This window comes from Lissotriton helveticus, chromosome 3_1, assembly GCF_964261635.1.
Source record: "Lissotriton helveticus chromosome 3_1, aLisHel1.1, whole genome shotgun sequence".
Classification (NCBI taxonomy): Eukaryota; Metazoa; Chordata; class Amphibia; order Caudata; family Salamandridae; genus Lissotriton; species Lissotriton helveticus.
Window position 1 is genome coordinate 1,152,510,055 of NC_136061.1, and position 24,326 is coordinate 1,152,534,380.

Consider the following 24,326-nt stretch of genomic DNA (forward strand, 5'->3'; position numbering starts at 1 on the left):
TGCTGACAGGTCATCATGTTTCTCGCTCAATGCATAATCTACAGGCAATTCGTCAGGACCAAAACTGTGAAAACTGTCTACAACTTAGAAATGGTGACATGGATGTATACTCACATCAACCATGCAACTACCTAGTTGTGTACCTGTTAGTACTGGTACTACCTGTAAGGGGAGAAAATGTGACACCGGTTACATCAGTATAGTACAAGTGTATATATCTTCTCCTTTCCCTTGTGAGGCTGACTCTAAATGTTCGGTGGTGAACAAGAAAGTTCCTCATGTACTGGAGCAATTCAGTAGGGAGATAATAAATAGTGCTAATATTAGTCGCATCATGTTATTCAATGTATTGCAGTGATGACAAAAACGAAAGGCCTCAGTCACACACTCGTCATCAATCATACATTGTGGCGAGTGGACTTTGACTCATTATCAATATCACATGAGCTTCCTAAACAACACCACCTCCCATAGTGCGGTGGTAAATTTTGTCTGCCATGTGACGTGTGGCCACGCAGTGTACTTTCTGCACTTCTCCTGAATATCCCCACGATTAGGTAATGGTGTTCAAAGGGGGTTGGTTTAATATGGTGGCGTACATAGATGGTTGCCTCAAGTCTGAAACCCAATCATGTAAACACAAGCGCTCCAAAGATTTCAATTTTGTTGTGCATATCACTGTCATTTCCTGCGCGTGCTGGACGTTATCGGGGTGTTCGTAATGCGCTTTGATCACGGTGTGTTTAAAATTCAGGTAAAAGTATTCGTGCTGAGCCCCTCACAATATTGTGATTAACCAGCACTGTATCACACAACCAGATAGCGTTTCTAGACCTGACAATCAAACTTGAACAAGGCAGTCTAAGGATCTCAATGCACAGGAAAGGCACAGATCGCAACAGTCTGCTACTGTTCAGTAGCCATCACCCGCGTGCCTTGAAAGAGAATCTCCCCTATGGGCAATTTCCAAGGGTGAGGAGAAATTGCAGTACAATGGAAGACTTTAGAACTGAGTCAGAAATATTGTCAAAAATCTACCTGCAATTGAATACCCATCACGAAGTATAGCCCTTTCCCGAAAAAGAGCAAGAAATAACAAACATGAGGCACTGTTAGAACATAGAGACAGGACCCCCACTGACACCCTTACTTGTGTTACTACATACACACCAGCCTCCAATCAGCTGACGAAAGTCATTAAGAAACATTGGGGCATACTAAACACAGGCTCAATAACATTGGAGCCACCACGATTCGCGATTAAACACTCCAGAAACTTAAAAGACATGCTTATCCACACGAGACCTAAAACCCCCACTGCTTATCATCAGAGAACATTATGGCAGTTACCACCTGTAAACGGCCATAACCCATGTGGTGCAAGCACTGCTTGTGCCTCTACATTAGTACTGAAAACCATTACCTTCAGCAATTATATCAAACGGGAAATGAGGTCGCACATCAACTGTAACACACCCAACTATATATATATCTGATCACGTACTTCTGCAACTTGCAATACGTAGGGATGACCACCCATCCGATCAAATTACTCATGTCTGAGCATCGGAGTAATTTCCGCTGCCACAAGAGTAACACCAAAATGTGCACCCATTACCTGGAGAAACACCACACACCAGAGTCACTGAAATGGGTCATCCTGGAGGCATTCGGTAAAATCACAAAAAACACTCTTTTTCTAAAGGAACAGAGATGGATACACAGATTATCTTCACACACCCAAGGATTAAATGAAGATATACCTTGGAACGTGTTAAGAGTCTGTAGGAACATCAATACCCGGTGAAAAGGGTAATACAACTATCAGTTAACTGGGAACAGTAACACGAACAGGCTTACACATGGGCTCCTAATGACATCGCTAAGAAAATAACACTATTAAACCCCATGAGGGAGCTTACACTATGTCTGCCGCCTAGGAGATGAGACACACTTAATAGCTCTGGGCAAAACACTTGAGGAGCAGTGTTAATACAGTGAACTTGTACTTTGAAGTCCCACTTTGAACTAACAATGCATTTGGATTATGCCAACTAATCCATTAATACCACACCAACTAGGTCTCAATAATATTAAGCCTCTTATGAGACTTTAAATACAATGCATGCCGCAACTGGGATGGAATAGATTCATAGACGCATTGCGTAATTAATTAAACACGCTGTCACCTCTAGATATTGGGATTCCACCTAGCCGGGTTAAAACACTCGTCCGTCAGAAACCATTAAAAGATGGCAGCCAAGACTACATGATCAGCACACACACTAGCTGCCTTATACAGGAAGTACTATCTTCTGCTCAAAACCACTACAAGATAGCCGCCAAAACTGCCTTGACATCACACGCACTAGCGTCCCTAATCAGGCACCACCCCCCACCGGAAGCACTGAGACACAATAAAACTAACGCTGTCTCAGACCACACCACCTCTTGGACCAGGTAGGAGTGAGTAGGTCCTGAGACAGCGTGATACTGGCACGCATGTGAGTATTCTGCCTTGCGGCCGCCGCATTCCTCACTCACTTTCCTGTAGCTTTACGCGCTTGTAGTGATTTCGGGCGAGTGAATAGACCACGCGCCTCTATGGATTGTACCCCTGGGGCTGGGACACTCTGGCTGGGCTCTACTGGGGACAAGGAATCCTCAGCACGAATACTTTTCCCTGAATTTTAAACACGCCAGGATCAAAGTGCATTACGAACACCCAGATAACGGCCGGCACGCGCAGGAAAAGACAGTGATACGCACGGCGAAATTGAAATCTTTGGAGCGCTTGTGCTTACATGGTTGGGTTTCAGACTTGAGGCAATCTTCTATGTACGCCACCATATTAAACCAACAACCTTTGAACACCATTACCTAATTGTGGGGATATTCATGAGATGCGCAGAAAGTGCACTGCATGGCCACATGTCACATGGCAGCCAAATTTACCACTGCATTATGGGATGTGATATCGATAATGAGTCAAAGCCCACTCGCCACAGTATATGATTGATGACGAGTGCGTGAGTGAGGCGATGTTTTTTGTCATCACTGCAATACATTTAATAACATGATGTGACTGATATTAGCACTATTTATTATCTCCCTACTGAATTGGTCCAGTACATGAGGAACTCCTCGTGTTACAACCTACCGGGTAATGTTGATGCCTGGTTAGTGCATAACATTGGGTGAGTCCCCAGAGATTCTCTCTGCTACTTTGTACACGTGCCACAAGGGCTGCAGTTCATGCTACTTCACCTTTTGCACTCACCGTGTGGCACTGATTTTAAGAGTTTTTAATGTATTTGCATTTCTTGTTCACCACCGAACATTTAGATTCAGCCTCACAAGGGAAAGGAGAAGTCACCAATTCTAAGTTGTAGATAGTTTTCACAGTTTCGGTCCTGACGAATCGCCTGTAGATAATACATTGGGGCGAGAGACATGTTGACCTGTCACCAATAAGTACGCTTAATCTAAGACATAAGCTTAGTCGAGCGCCTTATTGCTTGTTTTTACTTAGGGTAGGAGACCTATTGATTAAAAATTACTGTTGCTGGTACTCCCAACCCTATTTTAGATTCACTCCAATCCTATACATCTACACATATCTGGCCCCTCACCTCCACCTCACCATACGGCTGTTGGAAAAAGATCTCCGCTAAAGTGCCCCTACTATAGGGTGCCCGTTGAGTATTGCACCGCCGACCCGACGAGGAGCAGCCCACTGATGAAGCATGACACCCAACTGGGTGTGTTAGGGCATTATAATCCAATAATTGGATTTTCAACTTTTAACCATTCAGGTTGGGTTAGTCTACATTCCCTTCACTCTGACTTATACTCCTGAGGAACAGCATAACTTTTTTCTGTAGACCTTCAAGCCCCTCCCATGTAACCCATCTATCCATTGCCAGCACCTCTGCACCATAAAGAGCCTGGAGGAATGAATCTTATGTGTATGACTTTACTTAGTGGCTCAAGGTTACAACTGCCGTATTTGCAGTCAAACTTCTTCAAGCCACTCACTTCAGTTGGCAATACAAGCGTCCGACTGGCCAGATGTTTTTCTCATCTTAAATCGTCTGTTAAATTATTCCCCAAATATTTATAATCTCAAACCTGCTCCAACCACGCATTGCCTAAAAACACCAAAAATCTCTTATTCTTTTTGAGAGGAACAACGTTTTTGTCTTCTCAGTTTTGATTGTTAATATATTGTCAAGAAATTAAGAACTTAATGCATTTACATTTGCGTTGAAGCCCAATAGGCATTAGGTACATCACTACCAGGTCATCCACGTACATAGGGCAACTAATGCGCCTACCCCCAATCTTAGAAGAAAAACTATGAGTAGCACCTAGTACCTGGGGAGGTCTGCTATAAACGAACTGAACAAGAGAGGAGCCAAAACACATCCCTGGCTTAAGCCATTCTCTACTGGGATTTTCTTCAACAGACTACCTGTTCCTTTGAGATCAATCTGTATCCAGTTATCACTATGTAGTTTTGCCAGGAGATCCAATGGCCTCAGATATATTCCACTGGCGGAGCTTTCTCCAAAGTGTGCCTCTGTCCCCCCTGTCGAATGCCAACGAAGTCAACGAAGCAGCAGAAAAGATTACTTACCATCTCCATTGACCTCCTTGCAACACCCCACAGAGTGAAACAGTGGGGTGTTGCAAGGAGTTGAGTGTTTTGGCCTAAATCATCACTGTATCACAGGGATCATTCTGGTCTCAAAAACCCAAGCGGCTTGATGCTTTATTAGGGTTTGGGCAAATAGCATAGAAGTGATATCCAGCAAAGAAATTACTGGTGGCTGGGCAGTTTTGCCTTTTTTATGGATAGGCTTCACTGTGGCTCCCTTCCATGAATATAGAAGGATACCTGTAGATGTTACCCACTTAAAAACCCACTCAAAATTAGCCCTCTTCCTAGGCCCCTTCTTTAAAAAAACAGATGGGAGACCATCTGGACCATCGGTCCTAGAGGCTTTCATATTGCAGATGGTTTCAGACAGTACCACTGCTGTCTGGGATTGTGTGATAGCCTCTCTATCAGCTTGGGGTGTAGCTGAAGTCGGCAACACATTTTGGAGTCTTCACCACTGTAGAGGGAATAAATAAAAGTTTACCAATCGTCCTCACTTGTCTGTGACTTAAGGGAAGATGGTGAAGTAAAGGTAACCAAATTCACCAGCCTACAAAAATGATTATCATTCTCTACATAGTTGCTAGCATTTGCTCCCCAATTTAACTTGCAAATTCTCATTTTTTGGGGCACATAAGTTACAATATGCAATTTTCAATGCCTCCATAGCGTCTCTTATACTTGCATTATTTGGATTTGTGTTAAAATGTCAACGACACTTGCTCATAGTTCTTTTTCCCTCCCAATAGTCATCATCAAACCAGCCATTCTGCTTTTCTCTACTACCACAATTTGGCTTAGGTCCAACCTTTTGCCAGCTTGAAATGGGCTAGTAATTCTTTCATCAATCTACTTTACCAACCTATCCCACCATCTCCTACTTCCAAGTTTAGATAATCAAATTCAATTGAAGATAGTGACTGAAGTGAGTCTTCCTTGACCAAAACCCGAATTCTTCTGTGGTAAAATACCTCCGGTCCAAGGTAGTATTTACAAGAGACACAAAAGGATCTTTAAACTCTAAACTAAGAGCATTGTGATCCCTAGGCCCTAAATAAAGAACTCAAAATGTTTTTACGCGATCAAACTAGTAAATTGGGTCAAACACATAGTCAATGGGCATACAACTGTCACCTTATTTAAAGGTTCTGAAGGCAGGTATGTCACCATTACAGCTACCATTAACATTGATCGATTTCTGCTGGACTTAATGGGCAGACCCTTCACATCACCTTCGCTGACACTTATTGGAAAAATACAGGCTGAAATATTCACTGCCGACAACAGCTCCTTCAAATAATCATCAAACTGTTTAAACACTGATTTCTCATTAAAGTCCCCCCTACAACAAAGAGAGCATCATGATACTCCAGTGGCAATTTTTGCATGTAATTAGTCAAATTTAACAGTTCACACTCAGGTAAGGGTCCGGCAGGTGGAACATATTTGTTTAAACAGATCATTTGATTCGACTCCACATCATCAGTGAACAGGTCGATTAGGCACACAAGAACCCACACACAAGCTGTTTGCAACTTTGTTACTTTCCTCCCACAATGGACAGACACCAGAATCAGTAATAACCGAATGCTCTTCCCCTAACCGATGCCTTGGCATTTTGCACTATAGCGACATACCCCACAACGACACGGCACGCTAGCAGACAGATTTTCTGTAGGGACAGTACAGGGTAATCATTCAAGACCTTTCTATCATTTCCAGATTTCATGAAAGATTTAAACCCATGAATTTTCCATACTAAGACATGCCCTGGCAGTAGAAACCCTACTTCCTACCAATGAATCCCCTCAACTCATTCGTCACTCGATGCTGAAGTGTGACAACCCTGCAAGCCTTTAGTGAGGGGGCTCTCCACTCCCCAAGGACTACACCTCTGGTAACTGGCCCTCACTCTACCAGAAATTGGAGGGTAGCTAGTCACATCAAGATCAACGAGATGGAGCAGATCTTGATTGCCCCAAATTTGGGCTCTATCATTTTGGAACGTAACACTATGTTATGTTATGTTATTACTATTTGTGGAGCGCAACTGTTACCCAAGGGTGTCCTGGCGCTGGGAGAAGGCCTATAGAGGAATCAAGTCAGATGGAGAGAGACGCACATCAATTTGGATTGCGACACTTCCCTTTCACACCAGCTCCTTGCTGCACCTTTTCTCTACCCTACACTCAAGGACCTAGTAGAGGTGACCTGGTTACGCTTTACCTCACTGTGTTCACATAAAAATAGGCGTTTCCAGGGGCAACCACCATCCCCCGGTTGGCTAGCAGTCTCCCACTTTACTTCAGCACCTTCACATAGGCAAATGCCAACTGCTACCAGAGTCGGAGCAAAGGCTTCAACTAGACCCTTCGTCTTCTCAGAGGCAAACAGTACACCTGTTAGCTCCACCCCTGCTAGGGTCTTGAAGCCTACCAATACCAGCTCCTTGGAGAACATACTTTTAGTCTCTTCATGTTTGCAAATGCACCTAACAGTCTAGATCGATTTAAAGGTCAGCTAGCAGAGGGCCTTGTTTTTCTTTTACATAGGTGTTTAAAAAATTACTGGAGCAGCATCCTGGGCCTGGGGTCATCACATACTTGAACTGATGAAGTCTTTCTTGAGAAAACTCTTACCAGAATATCTTTTACGAGACAAGGGGGGGACGCACTACAATACTTTTACCCACAATTACCTCCTTTCTTACTGTTGTGAATTTGACAGTCTGCTCCTAAGTTTTTCCTCCGATTTGAATTTTCCTCCGCCTTCCTATGCCTTGCTTACTAGGCCTGTTTCTGGAAGCTGGTAGCTTGCCCTTTGTAAAATTCACTACTGTAGCTGCTGATTCAGGTGGTTGCATAAAAGACGTTACGGCATGCATCTTTCACCTTTCCACACTTCTCCACCTACCAGTGGTCCTCCTTACACCCCTCATTCTGTATGATAGGATGTTGCTAAACTTTGACAGGACTCTTCTCTTCCCCCAAAACACCCCCTCTTTTCAGAACCAGAGAGGCACACTTTGAAATGAAAGTCCCACCTCCTACAATACATACAGTGGATGGCATAACCTCTTGGGGGCTAGAAAGAACTCCTGTTTCTAGGATGAGCTCCTTTGACCCCACTCCCGGGATAGGGTTCTTATCCCCATCCTTTAATGTTTTACTTATGCTTTCAAGAAGCTGGATCTGCTTAACATTTTGGGCATTATTCAGTAGAGAGTCCTTTAACATTCCCTGGAAGGCTACTTGCATAAGGGATAACATGTTCAACATTGACAAGTCTTGGGCAAACTCAGATACATTTCCCTGGGAGTTGGACTTGTCTATAAATCCATACTTGTTACAAAGGCCCTCCCTTTTCAAACCAACACCTGACTCTTCATGCTCGGTAAAGAGTACCTCATCCCTCTGTGAATTGCAAGATGGTTCATTCAAAGCTGACCAAACCCACCCTCCCTCACAGGTATTGGTGATGATCTTGGGGGTAAGGCCCCCAAGAAACCTCGTGCCCAAATTTGAAACCCTTCAATCAACTTCGATAAGCTGAATGGCTCCAACTCTGTAGGTCCCAGTCGGGCACTATCAGTAGGAGGATAGTTGGCCTCAGCAACAATAACCTTATCAACAGGAACGTTGATATGAGTAACCACAGGTGCCCTGTGGACTGAATGATTAACAAGCTTTCTGTCCTTCATATATTTGTCCACCAAAGGGGCGCCACCCCTGTTCTGAGATACACTCTGGAATTCATCAACACACTGCTTCATGATTCATGTTCTCACCTGGTTCTTTGGTGAAAAATCAACATCATCCATTCCACCCTCACCATTAGGACAGTTTGCTTTTGCAGGCTGAGTTACCACTGAGCCGACAGGAATAGAAGTCTCCATTGTAGAATCTTCCAACTCTTCAATGCCAGCCCCCATTTTGTCATTCAACTGCGACCTTACCACATTGAAATAGTCAGTCTTAACATTGACATTATTGTTGCCCAGGACCACATTACCCATCTCCTTGTCCAACTCAGTTGCCGGGCTTCTACCTTTAAAGTGTTTTGTAACAAAGTCCTGGGATGATGGTAATCCTGCAACCGACAAGACAGATTTCTGTTTCTTCTTGGGATTCTGCTACCTTTTCATCGGTGGAGGGTGGGCGGTAGGAGTTACTGCAATTAATGTATTCGATGGGGACTCCAGTGCCGGGTCTGCAACCCTTCTTACACATCTTGCTTTGGCTTAAAAATTGAAGAGACAGAGGACTCTCTCTAAAAGGCCATCTGACACACGATTGTGGTTGATCACTGAATGGTGCTAGGTGGGTCAGAAGCACTCTGAAGATGAGCATTTGCCCATTCCTTAGTGGCATTGAAGGCATCAACTGTCGCTGAAATAGCCTCAGTACCATCCTCGAGGGCACATGAGACTTTGGCACCACCAACCACTTCTCTCTTACAGTCCACTATTCTCAATCCCCCTATATCAGTAGTCTCTGGTGGCCCTTGGGTAGCGTCCTCAGATGCATGTAGAATTGGGGCGAATGGTGGGGGTGATTGTACAGTGGCCCCTATTTCAACAACATCTTTAAGCACATATTTCTCATCTCTGTGATTTTTAGTGGTGTCAGCCCCAACCACTATACCTCTTGGCCTCAGAAGACGTTCCGACATAGTGGGTTTTTAGTCACTGACACAATATTAAGGACCTTATTAGTGATTATCAGTGGTTAAGATGGCTGCAGAAGCTACAGTAGCTGAAGAATTCAATATATTTGCAATGAAGAGAGAAGAAGAACAAGACATGATTTAGACATAGCTATTGCATGAATAGAACAAAGAAAGATGATCTATTAACAAACATAGAATAGCAGGAGTGTAACAGGTGCAGTGGTACAGTTGTTTAAGGGTGTCTAGTGCTCCTGAAGTATAGTTTTATTTCATCACCCAAATGTAAGGCGGGAGCCCATTTTCCTTGCTTGTATCATGGGCCATGGCACCCATCCTATTCAACTTGGGAAAAAGAGAGAAAAGTGAAGGAGAGAGGGGAAGAGAGATAGAAGTGGGTGAGATAAGAATGACACCAAGGGTGAGAAGAGAGACAGAAAGAAAGGAAAGGGTTTGAGAGGGACAGAGCAGAGAGAGTCTGACATACAAGACAGGACAGGAAAGGGATGATACAAGGTTAAGAAAAATGACAGTTGAAATTAAGAGGAAAGTGAAAAGGGTGAGTGTGAGAAACTGGGTGTCTGTTGCAGTACCCCCAACTTCTGCCTGGTTTTTGATGCAACTTTGACTGGGGTGGACTGGGTCCCTGCTAACCAGGAGTACCAATGCCAGTGTCCATTCCTTAATAATGTACCACAATTGGTACAACTTAAGCTACCCCTGTAAGTCCCTAGTAAGTGATATCCCTGGTACCTAAGGCATGGGTACTGAAGAGGGTCCACAGGGGCTGCAGCATGTATTGTGCCACCCCACGGACCCATCACCAAGACTTTACATACTGCCATTGCAGGCGCAGTGCCTTGGTGCAGAGAAATCCGAAGAGTCGACATGGCACACAGCCCTGTGTGCCATACCACCCTTAACTGCATAAGATATAGGAAAGTCGCCCCTACTGCAGGCCTGTAGCCCTAAAGCAGGGTGCACTATATCCTATGTTTGGGCATATCGGCATGAGCAGATATACTCTTACAATGTCCAGTCTATTCTGAGTTGTAAGTGCCCAGGGAAGCCACCAGGAGTACATGGACTGGATACTTGTCAAAACGGGTTTCCTAGCTCCACGATGGCGTTACTGCTTTCTAAGGTGTTTGGTACTAAACATTGTGTATTAATAAGACCTCACTGATGCTAGTGGTGGATTTATTAATACGTTCATTCAGGAGACCCTGTTTGAGGGTCCACTGAAAACCTACCAAGCACCGGTGTGGACTCTGACTCGTTTTCGCCAGTCTGCCACAACCAGACATGCTTCTGACCTCATGGGTGTGAAAGCCAGCGCTCTCAGAGGACAACAACAAAGCCTTATCTGGGCAGAGGTGCTTCACACCTCCCCCAGGATAGGATGGACTTCCTGGGCGGGAAACTTCAAAGGCGATGCCGCCTTTGAAATCAAACCCAGGAACATCCAGATAGTGGGGGCAGCCAAGCCCCCTTTCCTGCTCCACATTTGGCAGGAGGAATGGTGGGAACATTAGTTAGATTAGGAAGAGATTCCCCACTTAGTCTACACTACCCCTAGAGCAGGGCAGGTGATGTGAACCATTCCTGAAATTCCACCATCTTGGAATGGTGGAGAAACACCCTATCAGGGTGCTAGGTTAGTGCCTCTTCCCACATGACGCGGTCACTAGAGGGTGTAGACACCCTAAAGGTAGGTAGCCCATTGGCTACTACCTGTCTCCCCTTGTAACACCCCTACACTCAATATTTAGTGGGCACCCCAAGAACTGAACATCAGATTTGATGGACAAGCGAAGACCAGGATGCAGAAGACTCACTGCACGAGAACTGAAGCCCTGCTGCAGAAGAAAAGGGTGCTAAACTCTGCCTGCTGCCTCAAGGTCTCAACAATCACTGCCTGCTGTGTCATCCTGAACCTGAAAGGACTCCAAGAACCCCAGAGCATCTCCAGCCTTTGAGAAATTGCCAAGAAGCTCCCTTGGAGTAAAGGTATCACTCCCTGCACACCGCAGGCACCGATCTTGTGAAGTCCCATTTGTCGATTTGCTGCTCCCCGAGGACTTTGAAGCAGCACCAAAGCAAGAAAAGGTACAACAGCTCCCGAGGGTCAGATCTATCTCCGCACCGAGTTTGGAGACACCAGAACTTACCAGAGCCACAACCTACCAATTCCCAGGGTACTGGACCCCCAACGGCAAACCCCAAGAAGAAGAGTCCACACCAGACTCCCACAGCACCAGAAGCAAGCACCCATAGAGGAATGTCGAGATACCCAAGACTCATTCCCTGAGTGGCCCAGCTGTCCATGGATCGCCTCTCCAAGTTGCCTGCTCCTAACTGCAAGGACCTCAAGATGTACATCGCCCGGCTGACCTGTTCGCTCTGCACCCGGCCTATTTGCCCACCGGCCCCAGTACCAACCAACCAGCTGTGTGCCCCTGGTCCCCAAGCTCACATGACCTTCTCCCTCAAAGGAGTCCTCCTGAACAGTGTACTTTTAAGGGGCCCCTTTGTCCTTGTGCACCAGCTTCCAAGACCCTCAGCACTCTGCTCCTGGCCGATCTGGGACACACCCTAACTTCTGCTGCTGGAACTTTGGACCTGGTCCCGACATCGACCTAAAACAACAAGATGAACTTTGTGAAAGCATTGCCTGATTTTATATTCCTTTTTGCAGCTTTTTCTCCATGGTTTCCAATTGTGCGTAATTGAGCACAAAAGTGATATATTTTCCAACAACTTTGCGGAAAGTGTAATTCCGAAAGTACTTATCTCAGAATTGTGTTCTTGGTCTTAAAAATTACATAAAAATTACTATTATTTTTATAAATTGGTCTCATATTTATTCTTGAGGGTGTGTCTCATTCCTTGCCTCTGTGAGTACAATTTCTTAGCACTACCCTCTGATAAGCCTAACTGCTCGCCCACACTACCAAAAAAAGAGCATTACAATTATCTGCTTTTACCTCTGTATACCATTTGGGGATTCACTGTACTTTCTGCAGAGCATACGTCATTTTTGTATACTATATACAGAGCCAGCTTCCTACAATGAGTAAATATGGGCATGTCCTTGTTAATGCTACATCATAATGACTACATTTTTACCTAGCAGGATAGAATGGACAAGTATCTATGACAAAAATAATCCTGGATATTTGTAAGGAGGGCTCATACATCCTTTTGAAATGTGCCTCTGTGCCGATTCAGACAGCGCAGTCTTCCCTTAAGAGTGTGGGTGAATAGATATGGGCCCCACTCCCATGGATGTCATTTAGGGGTCGCCAGGGTTAGCAGCTGCTACCCCAGGCTTGCCCTTTGTGACCCCTGGCAATGTCCTTGAAACCCCTAGACTCAGAGATTTGAAGGGCAGAGCCAGGAACTGAAAGAAAACTGGGTTTATATGATAATTAGTTGATTTCTGTTGCCTGACCACAACTGAAACATTTTAACTCATTGGGTATGTCTCACACTTCAGAATGATTTTATTTTGCAGATAGATACATTAGGAATTGTGTGTAATGTAGACTACAATGGATTAAAATGTTTCCTTTCTACTGGCAAATTGCAAACAAACCTAGTTCATTTCATGTCTGTAAGAAGCAGTACAGTCTCGTGCAAGGATGTTCAATCCTTGGAAAAGAGAGAAGAAAACCAGATACAGCAACTCAGCAGAATTTCAAGTGTGTGGTTTGCCTGGGACGGGGTACAGGGCAGCATACCTGCCAACATTCTGGGACCAAAAGAGGTAAGAAAATGCCAGTTTTAAAACTATTTATCAATTAGCAGAAAAAATATCGCACAACTTTTGCCCTAGTGATAACTTTACAGGAAATCAGATTCTGTATGGGGCCCATATAAATACAAATAACCATGAGGCAACTGACCCATAGGATGGCATCCTGAGAAAATAAATGGCATGACAGAAATGTGCACTTTGTTTACTATGCCAGGTTGTAAAAACTACAGACCCATCTCCCTTGTTAATATTGATTATAAAATTTTCGCCAAGTCATTGGCGATCAGGTTAGATCATCTGCTTCCTGACCTTTTAGGAGAAGAACAGTCTGGCTTTGTTAAAGGTTGTTACATTACGGACAATACCAGGCTTTTATTTAACATAGTGTCAAAATCATCCCACCTCCAGCACTCCCTCGCGGCGATAGCTCTGGACGCTGAGAAGGCGTTTGATAGGGTCGAATGGCCTTATCTCTTCCATACTCTCGGATGGTTTGGTTTTGGCCCTAAATTTACTTCCCTAGTCTCATTATTATATTCTCACCCACGTGCTGCAGTTTATGCCAATGGTCAAATCTCCCCCTACTTTGACCTTGGCAGAGGAGTTCATCAGGGATGCCCCCTCTCTCATTTACTTTTCAATCTTGCTTTAGAACCTTTTTTGTCCAGATTACGCCAGAACCTTGATATCCATGGCTTTCAAACCACGGATTCCTCCATTAAAGTTGCTGCCTACGCAGATGATATTTTACTTTTCATCTCGAATCCCACGGTCTCCATCCCTGCCTTCTTAGAAGAAGTACGGCATTATTCCTCAATCTCTGGTTATAGGCTCAACAATGATAAATGTGAGATCCTTCCCCTGACAAAATTCACCTTTAAACCTGACTCCAGCGCCTTCAATTTTACCAGGAGCCCTTCCCACATCAAGTATTTAGGATTGCACATTACTCCTTCCATCCCTGATACTGTCTCCCTCTGTCTTACTAAATGCACCCAGAAACACTCTGACCTCACAGCCCGATGGCACCCTCTTTACCTGTCTTGGTGGGGTCGTTTAGATACCGTTAAAATGATGTTATCCCCCATTGTTCTATACAAAATTTCCAATATCCCCGTCTCTATCCCAGCCAAATTTTTAAAGAAAATTAACTCAGTCTTGTCCTCCTTTTTATGGCATAAATCTAAACCCAGAATGTCTCTTGCTAGGCTCATTCGCTCCACTTCTGAAGGTGGGGTTAACTTTCCTGACTTCCCAACTTACCATAAGGCTTTTTTGTTACGCCAAGCTTCCTTCTGGTTACAGGACCCTGATTCCCCCTGTCTCCTATGGACCAAGGTTGAGCGCCTTTTCCTTTCCCCTTTCTCCTTTGCTGAATATATCTCCTTTTCACACAAACCCTTTTCGATTCCCACTCTTATTCATAAATTCACTGTCAAACTCCTTTTATCCTCTAAACCTCCTCCCCCTACGACTATTGCTGATTTTCTCTCATCTACTATTTGGCATAATAAATACCTTTTAATTCGAGGTAAACCCTTTTACTGGCCATCTTGGAGATCTAAGGGATTGATCTGGATATCGTAGCTATTCTCACAATCCACCTTCATGCCTTTCCACGCTTTGTGTTCCTCTTTTAATTTACCCTCCTCCTTTGCTCCCAAATATCTTCTCCTTAAAACAACGGTCATGGAGGTTTATTCGAACCTCTTGCTAAATCCACCCTTCTACTATTTCACCTGGCCCTTCCCTCCAACTTCATTCTATTTTACAAACTCTTCCTAAAGCTTCTGTTATTTACAAACACCTTCACGCACATACACTCCCCAGGCCCAAGTCCACGGTGGAGGAGCATTGGGAAACCAATTTTTCTACATCATGGCCAGTATCTCTATGGGATAAGATCTGGGCAAAAGTACGTAAAACCTCTAGATCGGCATCATTGACACAATCTCTATTTTTCATATATAACCGATTGCTTCACACTCCTTCTATCCTCCACAAGCGATTCCCTGCCACCCCAGATGTATGTTGGTCTTGCTCCCTACCCAATGCCACTCTGTTTCATATGTTGTTCCTCTGCAAGAATGTACATGCCTTTTGGCTGCAGGTTTGGGCACAAATCAATGTCATCTTTCACACTTGTATTCCCTTCTCTCCCACCCATATCTTTTTGGGAAGTCTTTCTCCTTGTTGGGACGAGACTGGTCTCTATGTTCGTATTGTTGATTTATTACTGGCTGTTGCATTTCAACAAATCACTATTAACTGGAAGTCTTCTTCTACTATTACTTTCAAAGCATGGTGGTATAATGTTTGTCATAACCATAGACTTGATACCGCTTTTGTTTTTCCTGCCCAGATGGCAGCTAAACGTGCAGGTTTATGGCTTCCCGTTGTGATGTATTTGGATAACTGTACAACTCGCTCCTTTTGCCCACGACCTGCTCAGCAGGAGGTTTCCAAACCCCCATGATGCCCCTTTTTCATTCCCCTTTCTTTGTTAACATAATTATCTGCATAACCTCATTTGCTTTTTTCTCTTATTATATAATTATTGTACCTTTTCTTTCTACTTTTTAATGCCCATGATAAGTTTACTGTTGTTCCTTTAAATTTACAATGTGTTCCGATTTTTCTTCCTTTGCTCTCCCTTCCCTACCCCCTCCCGTTTTCCCTCATATTTTCTTTGCTGTATTATGTATTCATACCTTATACTATGATCAATAAACTTTATTGAACTTACTATGCCAGGTTGAACATTTTACTGACTGATGTACCTTTTGGTACATCCTTTTCTCCAGCTGAGTGCCTGTGTCCTTTACATGAAATGTGCCTGTGGAACCTAACATAATGCTCGGTCTAAACAGCTTCCAGCGCATTGTGCCCCTTACTCTTAAAACCCTGGCTGGTGTTGGTGTAAACTAAGGCATATAGTGTAATGGTTGATCACAATATAGATTCGATCACTCCATAACACACCTATTATTAAGCGGGGACTAACAAGGAGACAGCAAAGAGCCACAATCCATAAACCAATTTTACTGCATGGAATAAATTAATTTAATTTTATAGTCTACGTGAAACCTCAACACTTATACTATGGCTGTTAATTCGAAGAGTTTATAATTTTCCATACACCGTAGCTAAATTATACATGGTAAGAAAAACACACATGCATTTCGTTTAGTAACTATCACGGTACTTAAGTAATAATGTCATCATTTTAGAGGATGATATTACTCCTAAGCTGCTGCCATGGCCAAAGGTCATGTTTTTGACATATTTCCAGAGAAGACGAGTCATGTGATATCACTTCTTGTGATGTCATAGGTGGGGGGGCAAAGGCCGTGTGATGTCACTTCCACTATGTTATGTTATGTTATAATGACTTATACAGCGCTCAGCTGCCCCAGCAAAGGGGCGTCCCAGCGCTTCTAGCAGCTCACAAACAACTGACTATGATGAAGATCAGCAAGACAATGTCCGGAAAGCTTAGTTTAGGGGGAAAAGGTGGGTCTTAATTGCCCTCCTAAAAACCAGCAGACCTTCGAGTTCTCGTATGTGTGCTGGTAGTGAGTTCCACAGCTTTGCTGCCAAATAGTGGAAGGAACGTCCTCCCGCTCGTCAGTGTTTGACCCGGGGTACACTGACCAAGTGTTGTACCGCAGAGCGTAGTGCACGGGTTGGGACATACGAGGTCAAAAGGTTACAGAGCATTTTGGGAGTGGTAATTTTTAGAATTTTAAAAGAAAGACATAATGTTTTAAACTGAATTCGCTGAGCCATCGGGAGCCAGTGTAGCTTCCGGATGGTGTCAGTGATGGAACAAAACCGGGGAAGGCCAACCAAGGCTCTCGCAGCCGCATTTTGGATGCGCTGCATCCGCATAATCTCGGCTTGATTGGCTCCCAAAAGCAAGGAGCTAGCGTAGTCCACTCGCGACAGAACAGTGGATTGGACTATCAGCTGTCTAGTAGACGTATCAAAGAACTTTAAAATAGGTTTAAGACCTCGTAAGATGCCAAAGCATGTGGCAGCGACTTTTTTTGTGTGTAGGCAGAAACTAAGAGAGGAATCCAACGACATCCCCAGGTTCTAGACTTCTCTCTTTGGCTCAGGGGCTTTTCCCAAAGCCTTGGGCCATCAGTGATCACCCCATAAGTCAGTCCTCTTACCGACCAGCAGCACTTCTGTCTTGTTAGCATTTAATTACAAACAATTAGATGTCATCCAGTCTGCCACGGCTGTGGGGCCGCTTTTAAACCTGGAGACATTCTGGGTCGATCCCTCAGTTAGGGCAACCACTAGCTGCGTGTCGTCCGCATATGAGACGATAGTGAGGTCCCATTGCCTGGCGACAGCAGCTAGTGTCTGAACATAGAGATTGAACAATGTGGGTCTCAATGCCGAGCCTTGGGGGACGCCCTGCTCAATAAGATGCGCCTTGGATGAGAAAGGAGGGGTGAACACGCGGAAGGACCTCTCTGTCAAAAAGGATCTGAACCAAGCAAGGGCCAGGTCCATGATCCCTGCCTCCTCAAGACGGTGGAGCAAAATCTTGTGAGAGACCGTGTCTAAGGCGGCAATGAGATCCAGCAGGAGCAGTGCCGCCATTTGACCATGTTAATAACAAAGGAGGGAGGGAGAGAAAAAGTGGATTCAGTCTCCCCAGGTATATTTCATAAACAAAATAGAATCCACTAAGACGGTGGGGGTGGTGGTCCCTACTATGGTGGGGAGCACACAGTGTTGTTTAAATACCCCTTACACACCAACAGGCCCCTTGGTGTCATGCTTCATCATCGGGGTCTTCGCACCCCTCTACGGGATGCAGCGTGCTGCGACCGACGACTACGTGGGAGCACTATCTGTGGACTATGTGTTTGGGGTAATAAATGTGAGTGGTGGAGTGGTGAAAGGTGATAGTTAAAAAATACCTGGCTCGTGGGGTGAAAAAATAAACTTTTATCAAGCCCCTGGCTGGTATCATTAAAAGGGGTGCGGTGAGAGGTTGCTAGTGTATAAAGGGAATAAAAAAGGGAATGTGTACTATAGGTGTTATGTACCTAATCTGCTGGTTAACGGAGCCGCGTTGAGGGGAAGAGGGCATATCGCATCCTGCAGTAATCATCGCTGAACTAAGCATGATGAAAACCCCCAACAACACGCAAAAGGCTCATGAGGCATTTTAGTCAAAATCATGAAGTCTTAAATACACGCCAATTGAGCGCAGAAAGACTACATTACTGAACTACATACTAGGTTCATAACACCTATAGTTCACGTTCCCTTTTTTGTATAACACACTTTAACATTTACATTCATGTGAGTAAGGTGGGGACCTTTGTGCAATTCCCGTCCTGAAGAAGGAGTTTTTGACTCCGAAACATGTCCATGTAGACGCACAAATGAGGTTGATGTACATAATTATACACTAGCAACCTCTCACTGCACCCCTTTTAATGATACCAGCCGGGGGCTTAATAAAAATTTATTTTTTCACCCCACGAGCCAGGTATTTTTTAACTATCACCTTTCACCACTCCACCACTCACATTTATTACCCCACATACATTCACACATAGTCCACAGATAGTGCTCCCACGTAGTCGTCGGTCGCAGCACGCCGCATCCCGTAGAGGGGTGCGAAGACCCCGATGATGAAGCATGACACCAAGGGGCCTGTTGGTGTGTGAGGGGTATTTAAGCAACAATGTGTGCTCCCCACCATAGTAGGGACCACCACCCCCACCGTCTTAGTGGATGCCATTTGACCATGGTCAAGAGTGGCCCACAGGTGTTCCGTCATAGCCAGAAGAGCAGTCTCGGTACTATGACCTGCACGGAAGCCATGTTGCGTTGCGTCTAGAATGTTATTGGAACGCAAAAAGTTGGTGAGTGTGATGTTAACATGAGCTTCCGCAACCTTCGCTACCCAGGGGAGGAAAGAAATGGGCCTGAAATTTTCAGGCTTCATAGGGTCTAAGCTAGGTTTTTTAAGGATGGGAGAGACCCATGCATGTTTCCATTTTGCCTGAACAATGGCAGATGAGAAAGAGGCATTGATTAACTGGTGTAGCGGTGTCATGCAAAGCAAGGAGGATTCTATGAACTGAGCAGGCTTGAGTGGGTCGCCGGAGAGCCGGATTTAATTTTCACGGTCAGCCTGCTAAGTTCCTCCGAGGAGATCTCCGGGATAACTGTCAAGTTGGAGACTGGGTCTGGTCTAGTGGAAATAGGTGGACAGAAGGTAGTCCTGGGAGGAAAGGATTGATAAATTGCCCGGATTTTCTCCACGAAGAAGGAGGCTAGCTCTTTACAGTGGAGCTCTGAGGTAGGTATAGGCACCGGGGGTTTCTTGGTACTGAGATCTTTGAGGTCTTTAAAAATGAATTTAACGGGGTTGGGGCTTGATTTAATCTCAGAAGCATAGTACTCCGCTCGAGTCCTACACACGGCTCTGTGATATGCTTTAAGTTCAGCCAGATAGTAGGCTTTTTTCCAGGATCATAATCTTTCCTCCACTTTCGCTCATGTCTTTTACATGCCTTCTTCAGTAGAGTCAGGGTGTCATTATACCAGGGGCTAGACTCCTGCGTGCGGCCCTTAGTCCAGGTTGCCGGGATGAGAGAGTCGGGTGCCCGGGTGATCCAGGCGCAGAATGACTCATAGCCTATCTCAACATTGCTAATCGGGCCTAAAGGGTCGGATCTTAAAAGTGCATGGAAGTCTTCGAGTCGAAGCTTGCGCCAAGGTCGTTTATATACAGAGCGTTGGATGTTGTTACGTGATGGTATTAATGTGGGGAATGACCATTTCGACTAGAAAATGGTGGGACCAGGCTATAGGGGTGGGGGTAGGTACTGTAGCAGCCTTGATGTTCGTGAAAATGGGATCTAACAGTTGATCCCCTCTGTGTGTAGAGCTTGCTACCCCTAGAGATTGGGTGAATCAATATCCATTCCCACTCCTATATACACTTCCTTAGGAAAGAGCTGTTATTTACTTCCACCAACCTCACGGTAACAGTAGGCAAATGCACAAACCTCAGAACTTAATATTTTTTAAACTGCACCTGCCCCGCAACCCCCAAGTTGGTGATGTTAGAAGAAAAGAATAGACCAAGGAAAGTTCTGCCGATTAGCCGCCATTTTGTTTCTAGGCTGCTGCTCAGGTGATGTTGGAGAAATACATTTGACTGTAACACGAAGTTGTGTCCATTTGGTTGGGACATCCATATGCGGGAAATCGGGGTAGAAGTGAAAATATTCCCGCCTAGGGCAAACTTAGGAAATTGAATACTCCTTCGAGAGGGTTTAAATTCCTAGAATTCTCCCGTCTGCATAGGTATCATTAAAACATGACTAGCCCTAATTTATAGAATTCATTGTAGGGCAGAAAGCAGTAGCTGGTCCCTAGAAGGCACAGTGTACTGCCCCACCTCGCTGACATACACACATGACTTCTAAATAACAGTCACATGAAAACAAAATCACAGTATGTTGCCTTGTTTATTTTCACATACACTTTGGATGGCTGAGACATATTTGTTGCTGTACTGTGCAAGTAAAAGGATTGTTACTCTTCTCATAAACCTGATTCATGCAGCATGTCCACTAAACAAGCCTGCATGCAGTCTGTCCAACGTCAGCCCCTCGCCCTATAGAGCATGGACAGGATCAAGGAACGAAGAATGCTGTGCCTCTAGTTTTAGTCTACCTTCTGATTAACCAGAATCAGGGGCAGATTTACAAGCCCCTTGCGCCACTTTTGCGTCACTTTTCTCATGTTAAAAATGACGCAAAAGTGACGCAAGGGGCTTGTAAATCTGCCCCTCAGTGTGGAGAAACACAAAGCTTGTGGATCAGAATATGTGTGTTTTTTTTGTTACTTAATGAATAATTGCTGGAATTTGTAATGAAAAAGAGAAATGTTTCCTGGAATAGACTGCAGTCCCTACTCCTACCTTAAGTAAAGATCAGGAGGGGTGTTAGATCAGCAGTGATCCCTGGTTTCAGGCTCTCTGGCACGTTAACTGTAGGCATCACAAGAAAAGCACTCAAACGAGTGGCTGCTTGACCTAATTTTGTCGGGAAACAACACGGTCGGGACAAAGAATGCATCTTAACCACGCATTCCTTTACTATGCATGTTGTTACAACGACATGCCTTAGGTAACGCGGCGTCAGCCTTTAAAGTCCATCGCTTTCCCTAATATTGGATTTGGAATAGTAAAGTATACTGTTCCAAAGTCCAGCGCTTTCCCTAAGGCAAGTCGTTGTAAAGACTTGTTAAGGAACACGTGGTTTAGGCATGCGTGGTTGTGTCATACAACCCAATTTGTCTGTCATTCTGGTGCTGGTCCCCTGCAGCCTGGGATATAATAGAGCCATTCTGAAAAATAAATGTAATCTGTTTTATACCTCCAAATAATCATCCCAATGAGTGACTTTAACCTATGACTTGACATACGACTTATATTAAAACTTGCATGATAGCAGCATCACATGCGCAATCCACGACTCATGCAAAATCGCATCATCCAGTAAGTAAAAGAGAAGCACAGATACCAGATGACTATAAACACTGAAGAACTGGAACCTATTCTCCTTAAGGGATGGTAGACCCAACCACATTTGCAACTATCTCTCCCTCTACTTGATTCTATTCCAGACGTAAGTGCGGCTACTTGATCACAGCGACACAAGACGTGCATTACTACTAATGTCGCACACGACCAAAACACATAGGCTACACTCATAGCTCACGCCCTTTCAACCAGACCCAACAGTAAATTAATGTAAACTTCATATGTTCTTGCCCTGACTTGTTTTCACACTATTACATGCATAAATGCAGCTACCAATATCAGGATAAAAGTACCATTCTTGTACCTACACACAACACCTGGCTTAGTTTAAGCATGTCTCTGAATTCAGAGCTGAATGCTCGGGCATTATGGACTCATTTCATGCTAGCTATAATCTCTTCAGGGTGTTCCATAACCTAAGATCAGTGATTTATATTGTTTAGCTTGTTATTTATATTGTTTGGCTTGCTTCAAAGTCAGTGATAAAGGAGCATGAGCTACATGTCCTGCTGGGTGGGTTTGAGCCATGCATGTCCCTTGCTCACTCTACCACTGGATTAAAAATAGCCTGGCTGATGAGGATTATGAATCCGAAACCGGTCCCAGGATGCTTGTTTCCGGTTCGGGGAAGACATGCCTTGGCAGTTCGGGCTGGACTGTTCCCATGAGGCACAGGGTCAGACTGATTTGCATATGGCCATGTCCGAACTGGGGTGGTGGAGTGAGCTAAAGAATGGTGATGGATTAAACCCAGATCAGTTGACTGGGGGTGAGAGTTTGATTTGCGCAAACACTCCGTCCATCATTGTGGAAAATGACAATGTATATGTACATAAGCGGCGTTCATTTGTGTTTACCCTCGCCACTATTGAAGGTAAAGCGAAAGTCACGAAACAGTGGCCCCGCCATCTTGTTCCCTTTTAGGCCCCATCACGAACATAGATAGTAGCCATCTTTGTGTCATGACCTCTCTGCCCACTGCAAATAGCCTGCATCTCTCTCTCTCTCTCTCTCTCTCTCCCCCGGCCTCGCAAGTACCCCCCCCCCCCGCGCCCCGACAGCCCCCGGTCTCTCCTGTTCGGGCCATAAACGCACCGCTAAACACGACCTTGTCTCCGTGCCGAACCCCTGCCCCCTCGCTCTTTCATCCTACCCATAGAACGGGCCCTTTTGGTAACCTCTTCCTCCCTGCCCGATTGCTCGGCCTGATCCCAGGCCATCACCTAGTCCAACAGATGCAGTTTATTGCTCCCTACAGTAGGACCTCGCCTCACATCAGAGGAGCGGTGATTGATCAAGGCCTTCACACCCCTAGATCTGACCGACACCCCTGCATTCCTCCCAGGAACACCCTTCCTCTCTTCTGATGACCCCCCCCCCCGGCTACACCTGGCCTCTCGACCCAGTCCCATATCATAAAACTAGGTCACGTGGATGTACCCCCTCCGGCCCCGCATAGCGAACGTGATCTTATCGCCTGCCCAATCTTAGATATGACCACCCCCTTTTGCCCTCGTGTCCTGTTGGGACGTCCGGCTGCAGATTACAATCACATGTTACATTTGGGAGGGGAAAACAACATCAGAGCGACCGGTATGGGAATAGGCCTGAAGCTGGGATTCCAAACATGCCTTTTCGTACTTCAAAGTGTCTTTATTACAATAAAGAATGTTTGTACATCATAAACCTGTGTATAAAAGACGGAGCCGTAGAGAAACTTGTCAGAGCACCTCGAGAAGATACCCTGTTGTCTGATTTGACGTGTTCTGTTCCGTCGGAAATAAACTCCTGTTTCCTGCCTTCCAGTCTCCAGCGCCTGCCTCTTTATTTGGTAATCGTGAGTTGGGTGAGAAGCGGCTAACGCCGGGCAAACCTAGAAAAGGGGTAAAACGACCTGATCTGCCTGAACCCTTTTTCATCAATTGGCGTCCCAAACGTGGGGCCCATCAGCGACACGTGGATCCAGTGAGAGAGGTCCCAACGACAGAGTGAACGACTGCAACGATCGGGAAGAGCTCCTGCCCGATAGACCCTTGTCTGGCAGCCGATCCTCCGAACTTCACTGGTTCCGAACAGACCTCTCTCGAGTGATCTACGGTCCTGACTGGGAACCATCAGGAGTGCCACAGCAATTACGGAGAATAGAGGACGATCGGGCGCTGGAAACGGAAGACGAGAAACTGTCCATACAGTCCGGGTAAGGTCGTGTAAACACAGCAAATTGCGAATTGATTGTTTGATTGTCATTGGAAAATACTAGTATTACGCATTTGATTGTTTTGTCCTGAGAGATTCTCTGTCTACAAACGGGGAAGGATAGGAGTATTCTCCCTTTGCAGATAGTGAAGGGTGGGTAGCGCAGGCTTTTGCCCCCGTTGTAACCCGTCGCGCCTAATTCCCTCTCCATTTGATTGATTGTTATCCAAGCATTTATTGTTTTGGAATTGGTTCTCTTTGGATCATTCTCTATTTGCAAACAAGCACAGAGTCGCCATACTCTGTTTAGTCTTTGCAGATAGTGAAGGATAGGTAACGCAGGCCTTTGCCCCCGTTGTAATCCGTCGTGCCTATTTTTATCCCCCACTGATTGATTGTTTGACCGAACATTGATCGTTCGGAATTGGTTCTCGGAAAGGATCTTCTCT